Raw genomic sequence first — 22,303 nt, forward strand, 5'->3', positions numbered from 1 at the left:
AAAAAAAGCTCATTTGGAAAAAAAATATTTTTGTCCCATTGGCAGCAATGGATGGGCTTCCCATGCTCCCCTTCCCTTCAGTTTTAGGGCTGCTGCTTCCCCCCCTCCCCTTGATTGGGAAACCTATCTTGCACCACTGCTGCTGAGGTTTCTTCATCAGAGGTAGGGGTGGACCCATAGTGGGATCCTTGGTGCAGGGCTGGTAGCTTGCCAGGGCTTGCCCTCCATTACGTTTGCCAGTGGCCCTGCTCGGCAACCATACAGGCCCAGAAAAGGCCCGGCAGGCCTGCATGCTATGGGTCTACATGCCACATGCACACTCTCTTTCCAAGAAGAGTGCACATGTGGCATGTAGGCCCAAAGTGCCTGGACCTGCCAGGGCGTTTTTGGGGCTGCATGGTTGCCGAGTGAGGTTGCCGGCAAACATGATGCAAGGCAAGCCCTGGCAAGCCACCAGCCCCGCACCAGGGATCCCACCATGGGTCCACCCCTATCTCCGATGAAGACACAAGATAGGTTTCCCTGAGTGCAATCCCTCTTCTTTCCTCTATAAATATGATGCTGAAAAGCAGGCTTGGAATTGATACCCACTCCCACCTGCCCTTGATGGATTGTCACCTTGTCGTGGTGAGGGGGCTTGAGTGTTCCAATGAACCTGCGGGCACAACCACTGGAGTCATGTATTCCCAGGAGGGGCCACAGGGGAGGATACAGACCAAGAACAATACGCGGAGCAGGCGGAGATTAACATGGTACATGTTATAATGGCTGTGAAGGCAGAAGAAGGGTGCAACAGACTGAGAAGCCACCGTCATCGTGTTAATCATGCCACAGGCTGGGACCTCACTCTGTGAGGACTGTGTGTTGATTGGCCGTGCACCGACCTCCACACATAAAAAAAAAACCATGCACAGGTGTCCTCCAAAAAAAATAAAAACCAACCAACAAAATTCCCATGGCAATCAGCGAGTGATGACGGGGGCAGGACTGAGATATCTGGAAACCTCTAGTCACAGACTGGCACATGGGCAGTGGATATAGATTCAGTAGTTCTTCCTCAAGTTCCAAGGCAGTTGAGTAGTCCAGCAGCTTTATCCATGACTAAGCATCCCTTTTTAGGATCCGCTCTGCTCACCCCACATGGGGAAGAGGCTAGAAAAGGTGTCCTAAACATAGTCTGCCTCTCTTATCCCCAACTGGACTGCCGCGTCCAGAGAGGTCACCACCCTGTGGCCAAAAAGGGGAAATGAACTTTGAGACATGGAACGTATGGACACTGTTGGACAACACTGACAGTTCGCCCCAAACGCAGGACTGCTATCATTACAAGGGAACTGGGACATTTTAACATCGACATAGCAGTGCTTCAGGGGATCCAGAGAGCAGGAGAGGGACACTGAAGGAAGAAAAAGGAGTCTACACCATCTTCTGGAAAGGACTACCTGAAGAAGAATGGAGAATAGACGGAGTAGGCTTTGCTATCAAAAATGACCTGATGAAGCACCTAACTGAAGCACCCATTGGAATTAATGAATGGCTCTCAATCCTCTGAATTAACCTTGCCAGAAACCACAGGCAACCATCATAAGTGCCTACACACCAACACTAGATGCTGATGAAGACATCAAGGAAAAATTTTATTGTCAGCTGGACACCTTCCTACTGGAGATACCTAAGGAGGATAAAATCATCCTCCTGGGAGATTTTAATGCAAGAATCAGATGAGACTCTGGCCTGTGGCCAGGGACCATAGGAAAAGACGGGGTTGGAAACAGCAACTTGAATGGCATCCTGCTTCTCACCAAATGCAGAGAACACAACCTTGTCATCACCAACATGCTCTTCCACCAGAAAAACAAGCTCAAGACATCATGAAAGCACCACCGGTCAAAGCATTGGCACCTCTTGGACTATGTAATGACACGTGCCAGAGACCACCGCGATCTGCTTTTCCCAAGAGCCATGACAGGTGCTGATGACTGATGGACAGACCACAGGTTAATCTGATCTACAATGGCTATCAAGATCACCCCCAAATGCAGACTCCAAGGAAGGAAAACAAGGCACAAAATGAACACCCAAGCCCTTCAGGAGCCCTCCAAATGAGCCCTTTTCCAAACAACACTCAAAGATTATCTACTCACAGAATACCTTGAAAATGTTAAGAAACATTGGAAAAAACTGAAGACCTCCATCATCACAGCCTGCGAAGAAACCATTAGATATCAAACTAAGAAACACCAAGACTGGTTTGACGATAATGACAAAAAGATCCAACAGTTAATTGATAACAAAAGGAAAGTCTTCCAAACATGGCAGAGAGACACCAATTGTGCTGCTAAGAAAAAGATCTATGCTAGTGCAAAAGCTGAGGTCCAAAGAAGGACCAGAGAACTCAAGAACATCTGGTGGACAAAGAAGGCTGAAGACATCCAACACTTTGCAGATACCCATGATGCCCAGCAATTTTTCAAAGTCACAAAGATAATTTACAGACAAATAACCCATGGCATACACCTTCTACACTCATCAGATGGAACCAAACTTCTGAAGGACAAAAGATCAATTGCACTACATTGGAAACAGCACTACCAGAACCTCCTGAATTGCAGCTCCAATGTGGCCAAAGAGGTTCTCTCAGAAATCCTACAAGAACAAACCAGGGATGGCTACCTTGGCAGCCACCTATCCACAAAAATCAAAATTGACACTGAAATACAACACCGCCTGAGCTCTGCGAGTGCAGCATTCTTCTGACTGAAGCAGAGAGTATTTGATGATCGGGAAATCCATAGAGATACCAAGGTGCTCATTTATAAAGCCATTGTCCTCCCAACCCTGCTATATGCCTGCAAATGTGGTCGGTCTACAGATGTCACACTCAACTCCTGGAATTGATTCCATCAGCATTGCCTCTGAAAAATCCTACAAATCTCTTGGGAAGACAGGTGGACAAACGTCAGCGTGCTTGAAGAAGCAAAGACCACCAGCATTGAAGCAATGCTCCTACGCCATCAACTCTGTTGGACTGGCCACATTGTCCAAATGCCTGATCACCATCTCCCAAAGCAGTTACTATACTCCCAACTCAAGAATGGAAAACGTAAAGTTGGTGGACAGGAAAAGAGATTTTAAAAAGGGCTTAAAGCCAACCTTAAAAACTGTGGCATAGACACTGAGAACTGGGAAGCCTTGAGTGCACTAACTAGAGGTCAGCTGTGACCAGCAGTGCTGCAGAGTTCGAAGAGGCACGCATGGAGGGATTTAGGGAGAAATGGGCCAAGAGGAAGGCTTGCCAAGCCAACTCTGACCAGAACCACCTTCCACCTGGAAACCAATGTCCTCACTGCGGGAGAACATGAGGATCAAGAATAGGTCTCTTCAGCCACTTACGGACACACCCCCAAGACACCAGAATGGGAGGACCATCGTCCTCGGCCCACTAGGTATCGCCTAAGAGATAAGAGAGAAGCCTTTGTCTTGAGTTTATTTTCATACCAGGAGAGGCCTTCCCTTTCCGTGCCTCTGAAGGAATGAAAGAAATAAAATAAACAGATGAAATGGAAGAAACAAATTTCACACACATGACGAATGCAAATGAAAAGTAGTTCAAAAAAATGGGGAAAAATGAGGACTGGTAGAGATACACTCAATTTCAAGGCTCTCATAATTGTCTTGGCTGAACCCGTGTAAATTGTTAGGAACAACAACATGTAAAATATGCCCCTAGACTTTGTATTGCCATTATAACTGTCTCTTCTCCTTGTCAATTCTCCTCCTCCTCCTCTTCGTCTTGTTCTTCGTTTATGCGCAGGCAGACTAGCTTAGATCCTATGTCAATATTTATTTATTTTATTTATTTATTACATCACTTCTAACCCGACCTTCTCACCCATCAGGGGACTCAGGGCAGCTTGCAATACACATCATTAAAACCCCAAAAAACTGGTTTCCATCAAATTTAAAAATCCATCGAGATTAAAAATTATAATAAAATTAAGAATATACATTAAAATATACATAATGATACATTTAAATATACATTTAAGGCATTCCGTGTCCAGGTGGGGTCAGTCAGTAGGTCATATATTCATATCTCATTTTTGCTGCTACTCATGCTCAAATGCCTGGTCCCATAACCACGTTTTTGTTCTCTTTCGGAAAGACAGGAAGGAGGGAGCCTGCCTATTTTCAATGGGGAGGGCGTTCCATAGGCGGGGAGCCACTACTGAAAATGCTCTGTGAGGCTGACGGGACCGTGAGCAGGGCCTCACCTGACGATCTTAAGCTTCGAGGTGGGTCATAGCGGGAGACACATTCGGACAGATAAGCTGGGCCGGAACCATTTAGAGCTTTATAGGCTAAAGCCAGCACCTTGGATTGTGCTCGGTAGCTAATTGGCAGCCAGTGGAGCTGGCGTAACAGTGGTACGCTCCCTGTACGCCGCTCCAGTTATTAACCTGGCAGCCTCCCGTTGGACTAATTGAAGCTTCCGAACAGTCTTCAAAGGTAGCCCCACATAGAGTGTGTTGCAGTAGTCTAAACGGGATGTAACAAGAGCGTGGACCACCCTGGCCAAGTCCGGCTTCTCAAGGTACGGTCGCAGCTGACGCACAAATTTTAACTGTGCGAAGGCTCCCCTAGCCACCGCTGAGACCTGGGGCTCCAGGCTCAACGATGAGTCTAGGATCACCCCCAGACTGCGAACTTGCGCCTTCAGGGGGAGTGTGACCCCATCTGTAACGCCTCTAGGCTGCGTGAGCACTGGGAACCAATACGGAGGCCAATAAACAATCTAATATCTTTATTAAAGCAATAAAGGAATCAAACAAAAATAAGCAGAGTGTATAGTCCAACAATAGTCCTTTTAGGAAAGGTCAAATATAGTCCATTAATATAAAGTTTAATGTCCAATATTAGAGATCAAGTTTTTCAATCCAATAACCAAAACACACTCAAACTTCCAAGCAGTTTGAGTGGGGAATAAAGCAAGGTCTCTCAAGAAAGTTCCAGGTTCAATGTCCAATGCAGGGAAACAAGGCAAGGCAAGGAAGCAAGGCAAGGCAAGGTTGGTCGTGGTGGAACCGAAACGCAGTCCAGTCTTGGCAGGGAAATGGGATGCAATGCCCGGTCTACTCGAGAGTAGCGCGCCGTCAGGCGGCTGAGATTCATAGGAACAAGAGTCGATGTTAACTTTCCAACTGTCACCTTGACACCGCGACGGGTAGCCTGTGCCCAGAACTTTTATGGAAATTCAAAAACTCCCCGAACCAGGTAAACACTACATTTTCCCAAGGGAACCGGACTGATGACAACAACCTGCCAGATGTAAGCCTCCCTGAATCTTCCTAAGAGAACCGGTTTAATTATAATCCTCTCTCTCTGCTAATCTCGCACTTCGTCTCTGAAACTCCTTTTGGGAGCAGTGTGCTTTGAGAAAATACTTTCTATCAAACACAACATTGTCCGGGGAACCAGGCTCTGATTCAAGGGCTTCCGTAATAAGCTTTGGCACCAAACTGTCAACAGGGGACATCTGGAATGGAACGGAATCTTGCTGAGTTGGGAAAAAACTCATATCCTCTTCAGTTTGATCTATGATGGCTGCGAGGTCATGGCTCAAGGGTCTCTGAGACATCACACCATCCAGCACAGGCTGTAACCCTATACCCTGTTCAGCCTTCCGACTGACTAGGAGGACCTCTGTCTTGTCTGGATTCAATTTCAATTTGTTGGCCCTCATCCAGTCCGATACAGCGGCCAAGCACCGGTTCAGGGCCTGAACAGCCTCCTTAGTGACAGGTGGGAAGGAGTGACAGAGCTGGACATCATCTGCGTACAGATGACACCGGACCCCGAAACTCCTGATGATGTCTCCCAGCAGCTTCATGTAGATGTTAAACAACATGGGGGACAATACAGAGCCCTGCGGGACCCCACAAGTCAACGGTTGTGGGGCCAAGTAGGCGTCCCCCAATGACACCATCTGGGACCAACCCTCCAGGAATGAGTGGAGCCACTTCAGAACAGTATCTCCAAGTCCCATTCCCGCGAGGCATCCCAGAAGAATACCATGATTGACAGTATCGAAGGCCGCTGAGAGGTCCAGAAGAACCAGCAGGGACATACTCCCCCTGTCCAGTTCCCAGTGAAGATAATCGACTAAGGCGACCAAGGCTGTCTCGGTACCATGCCCCGGCCGAAAGCCAGACTGTGCCAGATCTAGAAAATCAGTGTCGCGGCATATGCCCTAAGATAGGAGCCTAGCCATGTTCGGTCTGACTCGTTATACTCTGATCGCCACGTGCACTCTAGTTCCCTCTTCTTTCGCTTCATCGCTGCCAGCTCCTCAGTAAACCAAGGAACTGGTTCAGCTTGGTTACTTGAGAGGGGACGCTCCGGAGTGATCGTGTCTATTGACCTAGTCATCTCTCAATTCCAGAGAGAGACCATAGCATCAACAGGATCACCTGCCAAGGAGGCGGGAAATTCCCCAAGAGCTGTCAGGAATCCTTCTGGATCCATAAGTCTCCTGGGGTGGACCATTTTAATAGGTCCACCACCCCTGCAGAGGTTGGGGGGCACAATAATTACATGATCTCTTTTAATTGGTTGCTATATTGTAAGGGCTAAACATCTATCTTATTTAGCTAAATATGTTCACATTGTCATTGTCAGAGAATTGATTTGGAGCTGGGCCTATTCAGCTTTCTGGCTGAAGGCACTTTGTTATTAACTCTCAGGTGACACTCATTTGCGATAGTCAGTTTGGCTAGTCCCAGATTTATTCGTTAAAGTTTTTTTAAAAAAACAAAAACAAAACAAACTCCATTGTTTTTGCTCTAATTTCTGTCCAGTCCGGTCATTACAGATGTGATTTGTAGGTAAAATATTTGTAAGTTATCAAGCCGAGTAAATGTGCCATAGAGATCCAATATTTTCATTATGCTTGACTTCCTGAAAGGAATACAAAATCTTTCCTTCATTACTATCACAATCAATTAATAATGAGGATGTTTAGAAGAAAGAAGGCCATCTGCCCAAGTCTTGTTCCAACATGCCTTCCTACAGAACAAATGTTTTTTTATCTTCCAGAGAATTACTTTGATGTCAAATCCGATTATAACAGATAACAATATGTACCACAAAAGCATGTGAGAGAAGTAAAGAGAGAAACAGAAAGGAACTGAGCTGTGGAAGTTTTTAAAATGGCATATTCTTTGCCTTCCTTGCGATTGTGCTTTGAGGTCGATGAGATTTATGGTTCTTTCCATGCAAACATTGACATGCACATACATGTACACACTGTTTATCATTAAAAGTAGATCATTTTGCACTCTTGGTCACAAAAGAAGGATTGTTCTGATAGAGCCTACCTAAAGAGTTGATTTCAGGACTAACACAGAATTTTGAAGTTAAGGAATACAGTAAAAAAGAGATTCTACTTAATCTAAAACTGCATAAAAGGTAAAATGCATCAATGTACATCTGAAGACAAAGGCCTCCTTTTCATGGGCTGTTCAATCTGGAGCTGATATGTTCTGTACTGGTTCCAGAGGCAGCCACGTACACTGTCTCGTGCCCACAGTAGTAGTGAGGCAGTTTCCAGACAGTCCATCTGGACCAAGACCACATCAGTCCCATTGGGACTTCCTCTTACCACCTGTGTGGCCATTACCACTCCTAACAGATAGCCTGAGAGCTCCATGAGAGCTTTTGCTGTCCTGGGCGTCTGCATGACCAGGAAGAGGGGGCACATTAGATCTAATTCTGTTGCCTGAACTGTTCCAAAGCTGTGGGATTGCTCCAGAATCTCAACCAAACACCAGTATATCCCCTGACTTATCTTAATGTAGGGCTAAACCAGGTTAACCTGTTTTACTCCTCAATAAGCACTGAAAGTTGCATAACATAATGCAAAAAGTGATATAGGTTATTAAAATTTTTTGAAGCAGTGGAACTCTGTGTGCAATGTGGAATTACAGTTCTAACTGAAGCTATGTGACAAATGGAAGATGCTTACCATGTTTGTAAGTTGCTGCTATCCCTGATAATTCAGGATAGTGGCATTAAACAATAAAATCCTAAGTTACACAAAAAATTAGCTGCTTTCTCCTGTTTAATTTTGAAATATATTTTTAAATTGTACATGTTGCCAATCTAATGAGTTTGGCACATGATTTTCATGCAAGATCTACTGTATTCCAGAAATATAAGGTTACAGATTGGCATACAAATAGGGGGAAGGGGTAAATCTCATCCAAACCCTGCCATTAGTTAACATTCATCATGATGGCTATGTTTGCCAAGCTTGGTTCAGATCCATCATCTGTTGGGTTCACAGTGCTCTCTGGATGTGGGTGAACTATAACTCCCAAACATTCAATGTCAATTCTTTCCAAACCTCGCCAATATTCAAAGTTGGCCATGCTAGGTCTGTGTGCCAAGTTTGGTCCACATCCATCATTGGTGGGGTTCTCAGTGCTTTCCGGATATGGGTAAACTATTACTCCCAAAATCCAAGATCATTTCCCCCTCCAAAACCCTCCAGCATTTTCTGTTGATTATGGGGGGTGTGTGTGTGTTTGCGTGCAAAGTTTGATCAAGATCCATCATTGGTTTGGTTTACAGACCAAGCTTGGCACACATACCCATCACAACCAACTTTGATACTGGTGGTGTTTGAGGGGAATTGACCTTGAATGTATGGGAGTTGGGAGCTGTAATTCACTTACATCTTTATGTATTTTCTAATTGAGCATTCATTAAAAAAAGAGCAAACAATGACCATTTTTTATAAATAGCATTACAAAAGACCTAACCCAGACATCTCCAGGTACAGGTATCTAAACTAGTATTTAGAGATGTGTGCGAAAATTTTTCATTTCCTTCACGCTATCATTTCATTTTGACTGTTCATCTACACAAATGAATGATGACATTTTCGTAGGAAATGAGAGGCGACATGAAAATGAAAGCTGCACAGTCATCGTGCTTGCTTTCGTTTCCCTTTCATTTCTGTCCCATAACCAATAAGCAGGTACTGACAGAGGGCTGCTTTCCCATTACAGTTGATGTGTACCAATGGGTGTAAATAATAATATTATTATTAATAACAATAGTACTCTGGGGAAGATCCAAATGTTTTACAAGTTGGTGGGCTAAACGGGATCGAAATGTGTGGCGATTATCATCCTCTATCCCAAAAACCGAGGGGGGGGGAATGAGCTTCAGAAGCCCTCCCGTTGCTGCCAATGGCACAAAAATTTTCGTGTTTCGTGTTTTTCGTTAACCAGATGAAAATTTGTGTCGTATAGGTGGCCCATTTTCGTTAGTGGGAACCAAATACAAAAAAGAGACAACACGAATGAAACTATACAAAATGAACAGCAATTCCATACAAAAGCACAACACTATTATATCTACAGATATAGATGTTGTGAAGAGCTTTTGACAATTCTCTGTTTAGCTCTTGAAGTTTCAAGTCTGCCTTTTGCTGTATTAAGTTAACAGTTTTTGGGGTACAATATCCCTTTCCAGCCTCAGTTGAAATTAGCACAAAGAAATCTCAAAGTTCTTAACAAACTAGTTGGAGTCAGAATCTGTCAGGGTATTGTGTATTGTGAAATGTTAAAATCAATCTGGGTTGTTAGAAATGCCTTATGTGTTAGTTTTTCGGCAAGGCATTTCAGCAGTTATGGAGTTAATGAGAGTCTGCTATGATTGACGTATCACAGGACCAATGGGGTCAAGTTTGTTTTGACCGGGACTTTCTTTCTTGTTCCTGTGGAATGCAGAGGAGTTTCCTGAGGAGAAGAGCAGTGTGCTGTGTGTGTGTGCATGAGTCGCTTCGGGCAACAGCACTCATGGAGAAGGACTGATTTGCTCTGTTTGTATATAGAAATGTAAATAAAAGTTTATTGCCGTTGGATTTCCAACCGAAACCTCATCTGCTGGAGTGTGTTTGTCCAGTGCTGTTTTTCCACACCGGAAGACAGTCTGGAGGAAGGAGGTGAAGACTGGGATGGTGAATTTTTGGATTTCACTCTGCTACCCATCATCACCTGACAGAATCCAACTATTTCCCAGTCCTTGCGTCTTTGCAGTAAGGTAAAACCCTTATGTGCTGCTAAATCCAATGGACCCAATGCAAATACATTGTTATGCTTTTTTGGCTCTAAAAACTGGAGTTTTATAATGAAATCCCCTACCTCACAGTTTAAAATATTTCTAATCCATTTAAAGTCCGGATTCCCCTCAAGTGAAGTCTGGTGTAAGATCAGCTGCTTTGGGTCTATTGTAGAGTAGCAGGATTCGAGAGGAAAGTCAAGTATCCAATAAGCGTTTTCCCAAGTTTTTTTCTTTTAAAATGGAGATGGTGGGGAATACACTGGCTTATGGGATAAATCTGAAAACTGATAATTTCAGTAAAACTGGCAAGAAAACTGACAATGTGTGAAGAGGAATGAGAAACGGAAGGATGTCCTTTATAACAATATAGGACATAGCACCATGGTAATATGGCACCCCTCCCAAACCATGGGATAGAGTCCAAAGTCTTTTCAGATAGTACATCATCTTTAGCAGAGCCATAAAGCTTTTGTTGGTGCATATTTGGCCTTACAAATGATGTGGACATGACTCTTTAAGCAGAACAGAGGGTCAATAAATCTTTATATTACACCTCATAGATGTTTATTGAATATATGCCAAGTAATGACAGAAAAGGTATTGATGTTTGAGCTTGAGTACACCTTGATTAATGACACCCCATTCTTTTGAGCTCTTTACAAGAAAGGTTTGGTGTTTGAGAGCACCAGTCTGTGTCTCAGGACATAATTTCTGAATATCTTTTATTGTAAAATCTTCTGAATTTTCTCATTTTATTAGTAAGTTTCAGGAAAAACTAATGGCATGTAAGTTTCTCGTACTTCAATATTTTGCCTAGGATGCCAATACTAACCTATTTATTTATTTATGACATTTCTACTCTGTCTTTCTCAACCCTGGAAGGGACTCAAAGCAGCCGCCCTGAGTTCCCTCGGGTGGGAAGGGTGAGGTATAAATGCTGGAAATAAATAAATAAATAAATAAATAAATAATTTATATCCAGCCTTTCTAAAATATATATAATTCAACATATCTTATAATCTATGTTTCAAAGTCTAAAATAATATACAAAACAAGAGGGTTTTATTTTCAAAAAAGGCAATTAAACAGTTATGCTAAAAGAAGTAATTTAAATCCATTTAAATCCACAGTAAAGAGAAAACTGAGATGTGATATTAAATCCATGTTGAAAAATTTGAAGGTCATGTATAAGATGGAGCAATTTTTCCTGCTTTCCCAGAGACTAAATTAAAAGTCAAATTATAAGAAAAAAATCCAATTAAATGTTTGGAAGAACTTCATGATGGAAAGAACTCTTCATAGAATCATATTATAATAGAATTGGAAGAAACCACAAGGGCCATCTAATCCAATCCCCTGCCATGTAGGAAAAGCACAATCAAAACACCCCTGACATCCAGACTGTTTGAAATCCTCAAAAAATCCTCAAAAATCCACCACACTCTAAGGCAGAGAGTTCTTCTGCTGAGCAGCTCTTACAGTCAGAAGGTTTTTCCTAAGATTCAGGTGAAAACTCCTTTCATGTAGATTCAATGGTGGAATACGTTTATGCTTTTATGGTATATTCCCGCATTACAGGAGGTTGTACTAGATAAATCTTAGGTTTATTTATTTATTTATTTACAGTATTTTATTCCGCCCTTCTCACCCCGAAGGGGACTCAGGGCGGATCACATTATGTACATATAGGGCAAACATTCAATGCCCATAAACACATCGAACCGAGACAGAGACAACAGACAGACAGATGCAGAGGCAATTTAACCTTCTCCTGAGGGGATGTTCGATTCTGGCCACAGGGGGGCAGCTGCTTCATCATCCACTCTGATGGCACTTCCTCACTTCCTCATTCCAACGTTGTAAATTAGTTAAACTTGCCTCCCCACTTTTGTAAGTGGTACCTTATTTCCTACTTGATAGATGCAACTATCTTTCGGGTTGCTAGATCAGCAATGAGCAGGGGCTATATTTTATTTTTAAATGACGGGTGCTCACCCCGCCACAGGCTGGCCTTGAGCTCACGACCTCATGGTCAGAGTGATTTATTGCAGCAGCTGTTTACCAGCCTGCGCCACAGCCTTTCAACCCTGGTTTTATGAAACTAAAAGTACAGTACCCCCATTAAAATACCCTTCAGCAACAGCCACTTAACAGCCAAAAACTTTCCCCAACTAAAAAAAAAAATAGAGTAAAGACAACAAAAATGGGGACAACCTTGTCTCCTATGGGAAAGAATTTTATAGTTTATGAGCAGCCACCAAGAATTATTTCCTCACTAAACAGTCTGAGACAAGAACAGGACTGAGAAAAAGCTTCCCTCTTAAAATTTGGACTTGTTCATATAAACATAATTGTTTTTCAAATAGTCGTGATATACAAAATATAATGTTTCATATATTTATTTTATTCAAACCTTTGTTTTCTATATTCCCACTTGAAGGCCTTTGGAGTATCTTGCCTGCCTGCTGGGATTTCAAGTGTTCCTCCAATAATGAAATGAGGGTATTTCTACCAATTTCCCCTTAATCTACAGCTCTTTATACTATTATTAGCAGTCTTTTAAACCTTGACCCAGGTTTTGTTTCCTCAGAGGGCACTTGCAGGAATGGAAAAATAGGAAACTCCACACTGCAATTGCAAACACTCTTCCAACCAATCAACCAACCAAAAAAATGAAATAAGAACCTTCAAATTCTAAATACCTACCTCAAAACTATCAAAAGAAATCCAATTGCCCACATGATAAACTATCTAGCAGAGATCTAGGACTTGCAGAGTAAACAGTAACTAAAACACCAAGAGGACATATTTCACATCAAAGGCTCAGGAGGATAGAACTGATTAGTGCTGGCACCTGAAAGACAGCAGGGGAATATAAAATGAATGCCTCTGGGGGGAGAGTTTCACAGATTGAGTTCCATCATAGAAAATACTTTGTTCCTAGTATCTATTCAACTCATCTCTGAAACCAAAATGGACTTGCTAGACCTCAGTGAATAGTAGTAATATAAATCCTCACTCACATCATTCTGTTACAAAAATGACAAACTGTTTTTTCTGCTCACCTACAAAATCAGAAAGCTGATTTCTGACAATTGAGGTGGTTTACTTTGTTATTTGCAGAACAGTTTGGGTGCAAAGCAAATACATTGCACTAATTGTGTGGCGAATCTACAGTAGCTGCTACTTCATGACCTATAGACTTCTGAAGATAAGAAGCAAGTGAATCTTTCCCAACAATTGTCCAGTCTTTCTGCTGTATAGATAGTCTTTGTTTCTCAAGAAGAAATGAAAGGCACTTGGTGCAGAAATATTTTTCTGTATATTTCAGAAATAGCAGTGGTTTCTTCTCATGATCTCATGCTGGAGGCAAGAGTTCCTACCAAGGCTGATTAATTATTGGCAGACTGCCTGTCAAGGCAAACTATCTTTCTGAGAAAGAGAGATTTTGCAAATACTCACCACATCCCCAGCAGATGGACAGGTAAAGACTGGAAGATCTATTCCATAAAAACATAAGAAGTGCCACACTGAATCAAATTAGAAATCTACTTGGTCTTTAACTACATTTTGCAACCAGATGTCTATGGGAAATCTACAAATTAGACATTAATCCTGTCTGTGTCCCCCTGTGAGTAGCATACAGAAAACAAAACAACATAAACAAATACACAAGGAGATGGTTTTTGGCAGTCTGCACATAAAGTGCATGCACATTACCTAACACTATACAGATCCTGCTAGGCAACCTCACTCACCAAGAGATGCAACAAAAGCAAAACCTTTCCATCACATGCAACAGCTATGGCATGCTCTGCTTTTTCACACAAAAACTAGTCAACTACATCTACTCCAAATGTAAACAGATGACTCTTATGGAGCAGAAGATCCAACAACTCAAGGACCGTATTAAGACCCTTAAGGACATTCAGGAACTTGAGCTCTTCTTGGACACTGCACAACACTCTGTTCTAGATACACAACCTGCATCACACCAATAGCAAGATGAAGAACTTTATGGGGAGATCTATTAAAATGTCCACAACCCACAGGCTTGGAAGGAGGTCACCCGTAGAAAGAGACACAGGACCAGGCAGCCTCCTCAGAATACTTCTGCTCAGCCTGACTTACACAACAGATTCCAAATTCTTACAGCACTAACATCTGATCAGGAAACATATCTTGTGGAGGACCACAGATACTTAGATACCATTCAGTGGGCCACCCTTGATCAGGCGGATAGCCCTGGCAGGGGCAATCTATCACCACATTCACACTTACACAATCATACAGATGCTCCATCCCCAATCATAGCCCAGGCGCAACAAGAACGCCCTTGGGAGAGTGATGGACTCCTGAATGCATCTCAATGGATTGTCATTGATGAATGCACTGGGGATGTTCAGGAGGAGGACAACATTTTACACCTACATGATTCACTTCAACAGGGACACTCTTCAGGGGACCTACACACTGTCTTGAACAAAAGGGACCCTGTCAATCCTCAAAGGAAACAGGTCTTGGTAGTAGGGACTCCCTCCTTAGAGGAACGGAAGCCATAATTTCCAGACTGGATGGGATGGCTCGAGAAATATGCTGCCTCCTGGGGGCAAGAATACACCATATCACTCAGAGGCTCACCAGGCTTCTAAAGCCCCCTCCCCCCTTATGTTGATTCATGTAGGAACCAATGATACTCCTAGGCATACTTTTCAAAAGATCACAAATGATTTTCGAGCTCTCGGAACAAAGCTAAAACTGTGTAATGTGCATGTGATCTTTTCATCTCTCCTCCCCGTTGTAGGACATGGCTCTACAAGGGCCAGAAAAATAGTACAGGTCAATAACTGGCTCAGAAAATGGTGTCAGGAGGAGCGTTTTGGCTTCCTTGACCATGGCCTACTCTTCCAGGAGGATGGACTACTGGCAAGTGATGGGGTGCATCTCACAAAAGTAGGAAAACATCTTTTTGCACACAGACTCACAAACCTCATCAGGCGCACTTTAAACTAGATCCACTAGGGGAGGGGAACAACAGCCTGGCGAACACTATATTACCCACAACCATAGGGAACCGCCAAAAGGCTAAACGGAAGGCTGCACAAACACAGCAAGGACCAAGAACCGAGAGCACAATAATTCCAAATAAACAGCTCGGGGGAAAGTCACTGGGGCTTACATGTCTTTACACTAATGCACAGAGCATGGGAAATAAGCAAGATGAACTCCAACTTTTAGCACAGCACCACACGTACGATGTCATAGGCATCACCGAAACCTGGTGGAATGACTTCCATCACTGAAATATAGCCATTGAGGGCTATAACCTCTTTCACAGAAATGGAACAAAGGGGAGAGGAGGGGGAGTAGTAATATATGTCAAAAACAGTTATGTTGCAGAAGAAATGCAAGACTGTAATCTGGAAAACCAGCTTGAAGGCATCTGGATAAGAATCAAGGGAACCGGGTCTCAAAAAGATCTCGCTGTGGGTGTATACTACAGACCTCTGAGTCAGGATGAAGGACTTGATGAAGCCTTTTGTCAACAGCTGACCAAACAGGCACAAAGAAGAGATATAGTAGTCATGGACAATTTCAACTATCCCGATATCTGCTGGAAAACAAACTCGGCCAAGAGTACAAAGTCCAAAATTTTTTTCACTTGCCTTGCAGACAATTTTATGGTCAAGAAGGTAGAAGAGGCAACACAGGGATTGGCTACTCTTGATCTAATCTTAACAAATGTGGAAGACCTGATCAATACAGTCGAAGTGGCCAGATCCTTAGGGGCAAGTGACCATGTGCTCTTGCAATTTGCCATACAAAGGAAGACTGAAACTAAGACAAGTCAAACACACATTCTGGACTTTAAGAGAGCTGACTTCCAAAAAATGAAGGAAATACTGAGAGGCATTCCATGGACGCCAATATTAAAAGACAAGGGAATTAAGGATGGATGGGAGTTTTTTAAAAGTGAAATACTCAAGGCGCAAATGCAAACAGTGCCAACAAAGAAAAAATATGACAAGTGTGAAGAAGCCAGAATGGATGTCCAAAGAACTTCTAACCGGGCTAAGACTCAAAAGAAACATGCACAAGAAGTGGAAAAGGGGAGAAATCACCAAAGAAGAATTCAAACGTGTAGCCAACTCCTGTAGGGAAAAGGTTGGCAAGGCTAAAGCGCAAAATGAGCTCAGGCTTGTCAGGGACATTAAAAACAACAAAAAAGTCTTTTTTGCTTACGTTGGTAGAAAAAGGAAGAACAAGGAGGAGATAGAGCCTCTGCGAGGAGAAGATGGCGTGATGGTGACAAGGGACAGGGAAAAGGCAGAACTACTTAATGCCTTCTTTGCCTTGGTCTTCTCACAAAAAGAAAGCCAACTTCAACCTCAGTAACATGAAATGGATGAAGTATTAGGGGAAACCCAACCCCAAATAGGGAAACAAGTTGTCCAGGAACACCTGGCCTCTCTAAACGAATTCAAGTCCCCAGGGCCAGATCAGCTACATCCAAGAGTATTGAAGGAGCTAGCGGAAGTTATTTCAGAACCATTGGCAATCATCTTCGAGAGTTCTTGGAGAATGGGAGAAGGCCCAGAAGATTGGAGGAGGGCGAATGTGGTTCCTATCTTCAAGAAGGGAAAAAAGGACGACCCAAAGAATTACCGTCCCGTTAGCCACACATTGATACCAGGCAAGATTCTGGAAAATATCATTAAGGAAGTGGTCTGCAAACACTTAGAAACAAATGCAGTCAACATGGATTTACCAAAAAGAAGTCATGCCAGACTAATCTGATCTCTTTTTTCAATAGAGTTACAAGTTGGGTCAATACAGGGAATGCCGTGGATGTACAGTAAGACCTTCAACAAAGTCCCCCACGACCTTCTGGCAAACAAACTAGTAAAATGTGGGCTAGACAAAACTACAGTTAGGTGGATCTGTAATTGGCTAAGCGAACAAACCCAAAGGGTGCTCACCAATGCGTCATCTTCATCTTGGAAAAAAGTCACGAGTGGAGTGCTGCAGGATTCCGTCCTGTCAACATCTTTATTAATGACTTAGATGAAGGGTTAGAAAGCACGATTATCAAGTTTGCAGATGACACCAAACTGAGAGGGATAGCTAACACTCCAGAAGATAGGAGCAGAATTCAAAACGATCTTAACAGACTAGAGAAATGGGCCAAAATTAACAAAATGAAGTTCAACGGGGACAAATGCAAGATACTTCACTTAGGCAGAAAAAATGGAATGCAAAGATACAGAATGGGGGATGCCTGGCTCGACAGCAGTGTGTGTGAAAAAGATCTTGGAGTCCTCGTGGACAACAAGTTAAACATGAGCCAACAATGTGATGCGGCTGCTAAAAAAGCCAACGGGATTTTGGCCTGCATCAATAGGAGTATCGTGTCTAGATCCAGGGAAGTCATGCTCCCCCTCTATTCTGCCTTGGTCAGACCACACCTGGAATACTGTGTCCAATTCTGGGCACCACAGTTGAAGGGAGATGTTGACAAGCTGGAAAGCGTCCAGAGGAGGGCAATTAAAATGATTAAGGGTCTGGAGAGCACGCCCTATGAGGAGGAGTTTAAAAAAACTGGGCATGTTTAGCCTGCAGAAGAGAAGGCTGAGAGGAGACATGATAGCCATGTACAAATACGTGAAGTCATAGGGAGGAGGGAGCAAGCTTGTTTTCTGCTGCCCTGGAGACTAGGACACAGAATAATGGCTTCAAACGACAGGAAAGGAGATTCCACCTGAACATCAGGAAGAACTGTGAGAGCTGTTCGGCAGTGGAACTCTCTCCCCCGGCCTGTGGTGGAGGCTCCTTCTTTGGAGGCTTTTAAGCAGAGGCTGGATGTCCATCTGTCGGGGGTGCTTGGAATGTGATTTCCTGCTTCTTGGCAGGGGGTTGGACTGGATGGCCCATGAGATCTCTTCCAACTCTACTATTCTATGATTCTATATAGAAGCAGAATGCTGAATGATGTTGCTAAAAAGTAACATGTAGTTAGGAACATATCTATGGTAATTTCCTTCCTGAATTTCAAACGTTTCAAGCTTTTATAAATTGAGAGAAGTGTATTGAGTTGGTGAAATAGAAACTGGAAGTCAGTGAAGTTCTTCACTGCTACTAGATTCCAGTTAACCTCCATATTTGTCTATATCTAGTTCCAAGTTCATGGCTGGAATCACAGAGTTGCTGTGTGTTTTCTGGGCTGTATGGCCATTTTCCAGAAGCATTCTCTCCTGACGTTTCACCCACAACTATGGCACCTCACAACCTCTGAGGATGCCTGCCATAGATGTGGGTGAAACGTCAAGAGAGAATGCTTCTGGAACATGGCCATACAGCCCGGAAAACACACAACAACCCTCATATGAGATAGATATACCTTCTGGATACATGTCCACAAATTTGCAGATGAGACATTTTCAGGAAAAGTTTGAGTGAGGAAACATGAAATTTCTCAATGTGATACATTTCAAAAGCTTAACTTTTACAAGCAACCTAGAGGTGTCTTATTTTTAGCCACAACCTTTTTTCTGTCCAAAAAGGGTGTTCCCTCAGAATATAGCATCCCAGCTGAATCACTAGCTACAGGTGTAGAAAGAATGGATACTACCGTTATGAGAAAATTTAGCAAGGACAAAAAGTATGTATGAGTTTTCTAAAGACTCTATTTTGATAAAGCACTGGGTGATACTCTCTTTATTCTGTGGGGGGTTTTTTTTTTTTTTTTTGGGGGGGGGGTTACAAAATCTTCTTTTGTTTGGGTTGCTGTGAACCTTTTGGTCTGTATGGCCAGGCATCCTCACAACCTCTGTGGAAACCTGCCATAGATGTGGATGAAACATCAGGAGAGAAAGCTTCTGGAAAATGGCCATATAGCCTGAAAGACTCACAGCAATCAAGTGATTCTGGCCATGAAAGCCTTCGACAATACATATTTTGTTTTCTTATGAAATTTTCTTGAATAATCTGTTAAAAAAAAGAAACCAAATAACATGTTCGATATTTCAGAAAAACACACACTACAGTGTTGTAAATTGATATTATAATGTGTAATGTAGAATTGGCTAATAGACATATGTTGGAATTACAGACGCCTTAAAGGGCCAGACTTAAAAGTGACTTCAAAACAGAGTTTATTGAAACAAAAGGAAAAGGACGCAGGGATACTTAAATGCAGTTCCACTGGTCAAAACTCAAAAACCCAAACCAGACCTGGTCCAAAATGTAAACAGAAATGTAATCCAGATTAACTGGATGCAAAGAGCAACAAGTCAAACAAAGCGCTCTAAGGCAAAACAAAAAGGCACAGTACACAAATGGTTAACAAAGGGAGTTGCAAGAAGAGAAGAGTCATCAGCCGAAGTCCAAGGTCGAAGCTGGAGGAATTTAAAACAGTGTCCAGTGTCCACAGAAGCAGTGTCTTTAGCCAAACTGGTTCAGGTCCAAACTGCATATCCGAGTCCAATGCCGAGCATGAAACAGGCAGCAGCAAGACTACAAGAAGCTTTCCCAATACACAGAACATGAATGCACATCAACACATTGCCTTCTGCAAAGACTTCTTATCCCTGAACCCACAAATCACCATCAGAAGATGAACTGACCACCGCACCATCACCATTCCCCACAGCTGCTCCCAGCTCTTCACGTGTGTTACCTTGACTCTCCCTCCAATTCCTCCATCTCCTGTCAAGACTTAGATCCCCACAAGACTCAGTTGGATCCCCTGATTGCCAGTCTTCACTCCCAGAGAACCCCATAAAGGTATCACTAGTTGTTGGTGCCTCACAAATAGCTTGCACTTCTCTTATCTTAGTCCAATCCATGGTGTCTCCTTCTTCTCCTTCACTCATTGACCCATCACCCCAGAAAATCCCTCAAATGACTCTTCATCTGTAGGTGCTGTAAGTATGTCCCGGATCCTCTTTCTCTGCTGCTCATCATCAGATTCCTGCTCCCGAGTAACCCTTTCCCCCTTCTGACACCCATACTACTGTTTGTAACATTACTCACAGGCTCTACTACAACAACTTACAAGCATTGTATCTATTTGCAAAGTGACAACTTTACATTTCTAATATAAAGCATAAATCTGCAATTTATGCACATAACATTATGTTGTAAATCATGCGATATTGATATGGAAACTCCAGGTTATCAGGATCAGGCCCAGCGCTTTTTCATATGATGTATTTCCAAAATTTAGAAAACTATAAAAAAGCTGATGCACCAAGGGTAGACAGACATATTTTTCTTCATTATATTGAAGCAGTTGTGAAATCACTTTACAATTATAATTATATACAATTAGAGATGCAGAAGTCTTTGTTTCATATGTTATGCAAGCACAAAAGAAGAAGAGTATAATCCATTTCTAACTTCATTCTCATTGTTTAGTTGAATAAGCTCTTTGGAACAGTCTTTTTGCTGTTTTCTGAAATGCAGAACTGTTGTTTTTTCCCTGTTTGTGAACATGAAAAAGTCATTTGCAGTTTCATGTAGAAAACAGTCATTTTGTTAGAAATGCTGTCAGGAAAACATCACTTTCTGTTTGCTATTGACTGAAAAAATGCAGCACTTATTTTGTGCAACATTTGCTTACAAGCAGAACTGTGGAAATATGTTTACTCACTGCAGTGAGCAATTTGAACTGTTGATAGATTACTTGAGTTTTGTTCTGCACTCAAGCTTCATCTTGTTGGTTGAACGCAGCTTAATAGAGGCTTCTGAAAACTTCCAAGGATAGTCTGATCTGAATCAGTGCTTTTTAACTTTCTTTGGGCCACATAACTTTCTCCCCCCCCCCCCAATAGATGGACAAAGGGTATACATTTAGGTCACCATTTGGGTAGCTTTTCAAAACACTGATTCTCTGTGTGCCAAAGAGCTGCACATTTTCTGTCACTTAAAATAAAAAGCAAAGCAAAAGTGCCTCATTCCCTGCACATAAGAAAAAGTATTTGAGACAAATGCAACATCAATTATCATTTTAAAATATTTATTTTTATGCTCGCGCATGTGTATGTGCTTGTACCGAAACTGCTGCTCTCTCCATCTGAGAGCTCCCATCTCTTCAACTACCTGCTATATTTTCTGAAGCAGAGCTCACAAAATTAACTTATTTAGATTGCAACTTCCAGAATTGGCAGTTTATACAACCAATGATCATGTTGGCTGGACCATTTTAGGAGTTGCAGTTCAAAAAGTAAGGAGCCTTCTACACAGCCACAAAATGCCTGATCACATGATCACTACTTCAAGAGAATTTTCTTTCTGATAACCATTCCTATGTTCTAAAAAGACCATATATGTTAAGCAAATAGCATATCAAGTGAAACATTTCTAACTAGCTACCTTTAAAACACCTTGGAAATAACATTTTTCACCAGTAAGGAGCAACCTTATTCCCTACTCCACTTATTGTTATTATTATATTCCATGCTTTCCCTGAGACCTGAGGTTTGTGGATTTTGTCATTTCTGAAACTTGGGACCCATCCAGACGGCACAAATACTTTTTCCTGAATTAATTAGCCCATTAGATCTGGTCATTTCTGAAAGTCCTGGTTCTAATGAGCTATGGGCCTTGTGGGACAGACCCATGAAGAGTCTTGTTATTACCCAGGGGTCTATCCACACACCCATCTCACACCTTTTGGGCTCCCAACCCCCCAAAGCCTTAAAAATTAAGGAGGCAGCCATTAGGCCTCTCTGCAGGCTCCAGGAATGTACCAATAACACACTAGGAAGCGGGGGGGGGGGGAAGTGCTCCTTCCTTCCCCGCTTCCTGGTGCATTGTTGGTACATTCCAGGAGCCTGCAGAGAGGCCTAATGGCTGCCTGGTAAGGTCTCCTTAATTTTGAAGACTTTGTGGAGAGGATTTGGGGTGGCCGATTGCAATGCGATAGTTACTGCCCTGAGTCTCTCTGGGGAGAAAGAGCGGGATATAAATAAAGGATTATTATTATTATTATTATTATTATTATTATTATTATTATTATTATTATCACCATGCGTCAATGGGGACAACCCACAAAAAAGCCCATTTTTTCCTCTGGGTTGTACGGACTTAAATCCACTTAAGAGTGGGTTTCTTAAACACACTCCAAAGCGAGCTTAATGTATGTCTGAAAGTGCCCATAGCTGCCAAGAGG

General features: G+C 42.5%; 2 protein-coding genes across 9 annotated transcripts in view; one reads left to right on the plus strand and one right to left on the minus strand.

Moving 5' to 3' along the window:
• The window catches only part of LOC134296131 (uncharacterized), a 220,328-nt gene extending 205,120 nt beyond the window's left edge, over window positions 1-15,208 (plus strand). Inside the window, exon 2 of the mRNA XM_062970260.1 lies at window positions 15,159-15,208. The gene's annotated coding sequence lies outside the window, so the exon portion shown is untranslated. The remainder of the gene's footprint in view (window positions 1-15,158) is intronic.
• The window catches only part of gria1 (glutamate ionotropic receptor AMPA type subunit 1), a 331,557-nt gene that overhangs the window by 109,832 nt on the left and 199,422 nt on the right, over window positions 1-22,303 (minus strand). The gene's annotated exons all lie outside the window — the stretch shown is intronic.

The sequence above is a fragment of the Anolis carolinensis genome, chromosome 2 (assembly GCF_035594765.1).
Source record: "Anolis carolinensis isolate JA03-04 chromosome 2, rAnoCar3.1.pri, whole genome shotgun sequence".
Classification (NCBI taxonomy): Eukaryota; Metazoa; Chordata; class Lepidosauria; order Squamata; family Dactyloidae; genus Anolis; species Anolis carolinensis.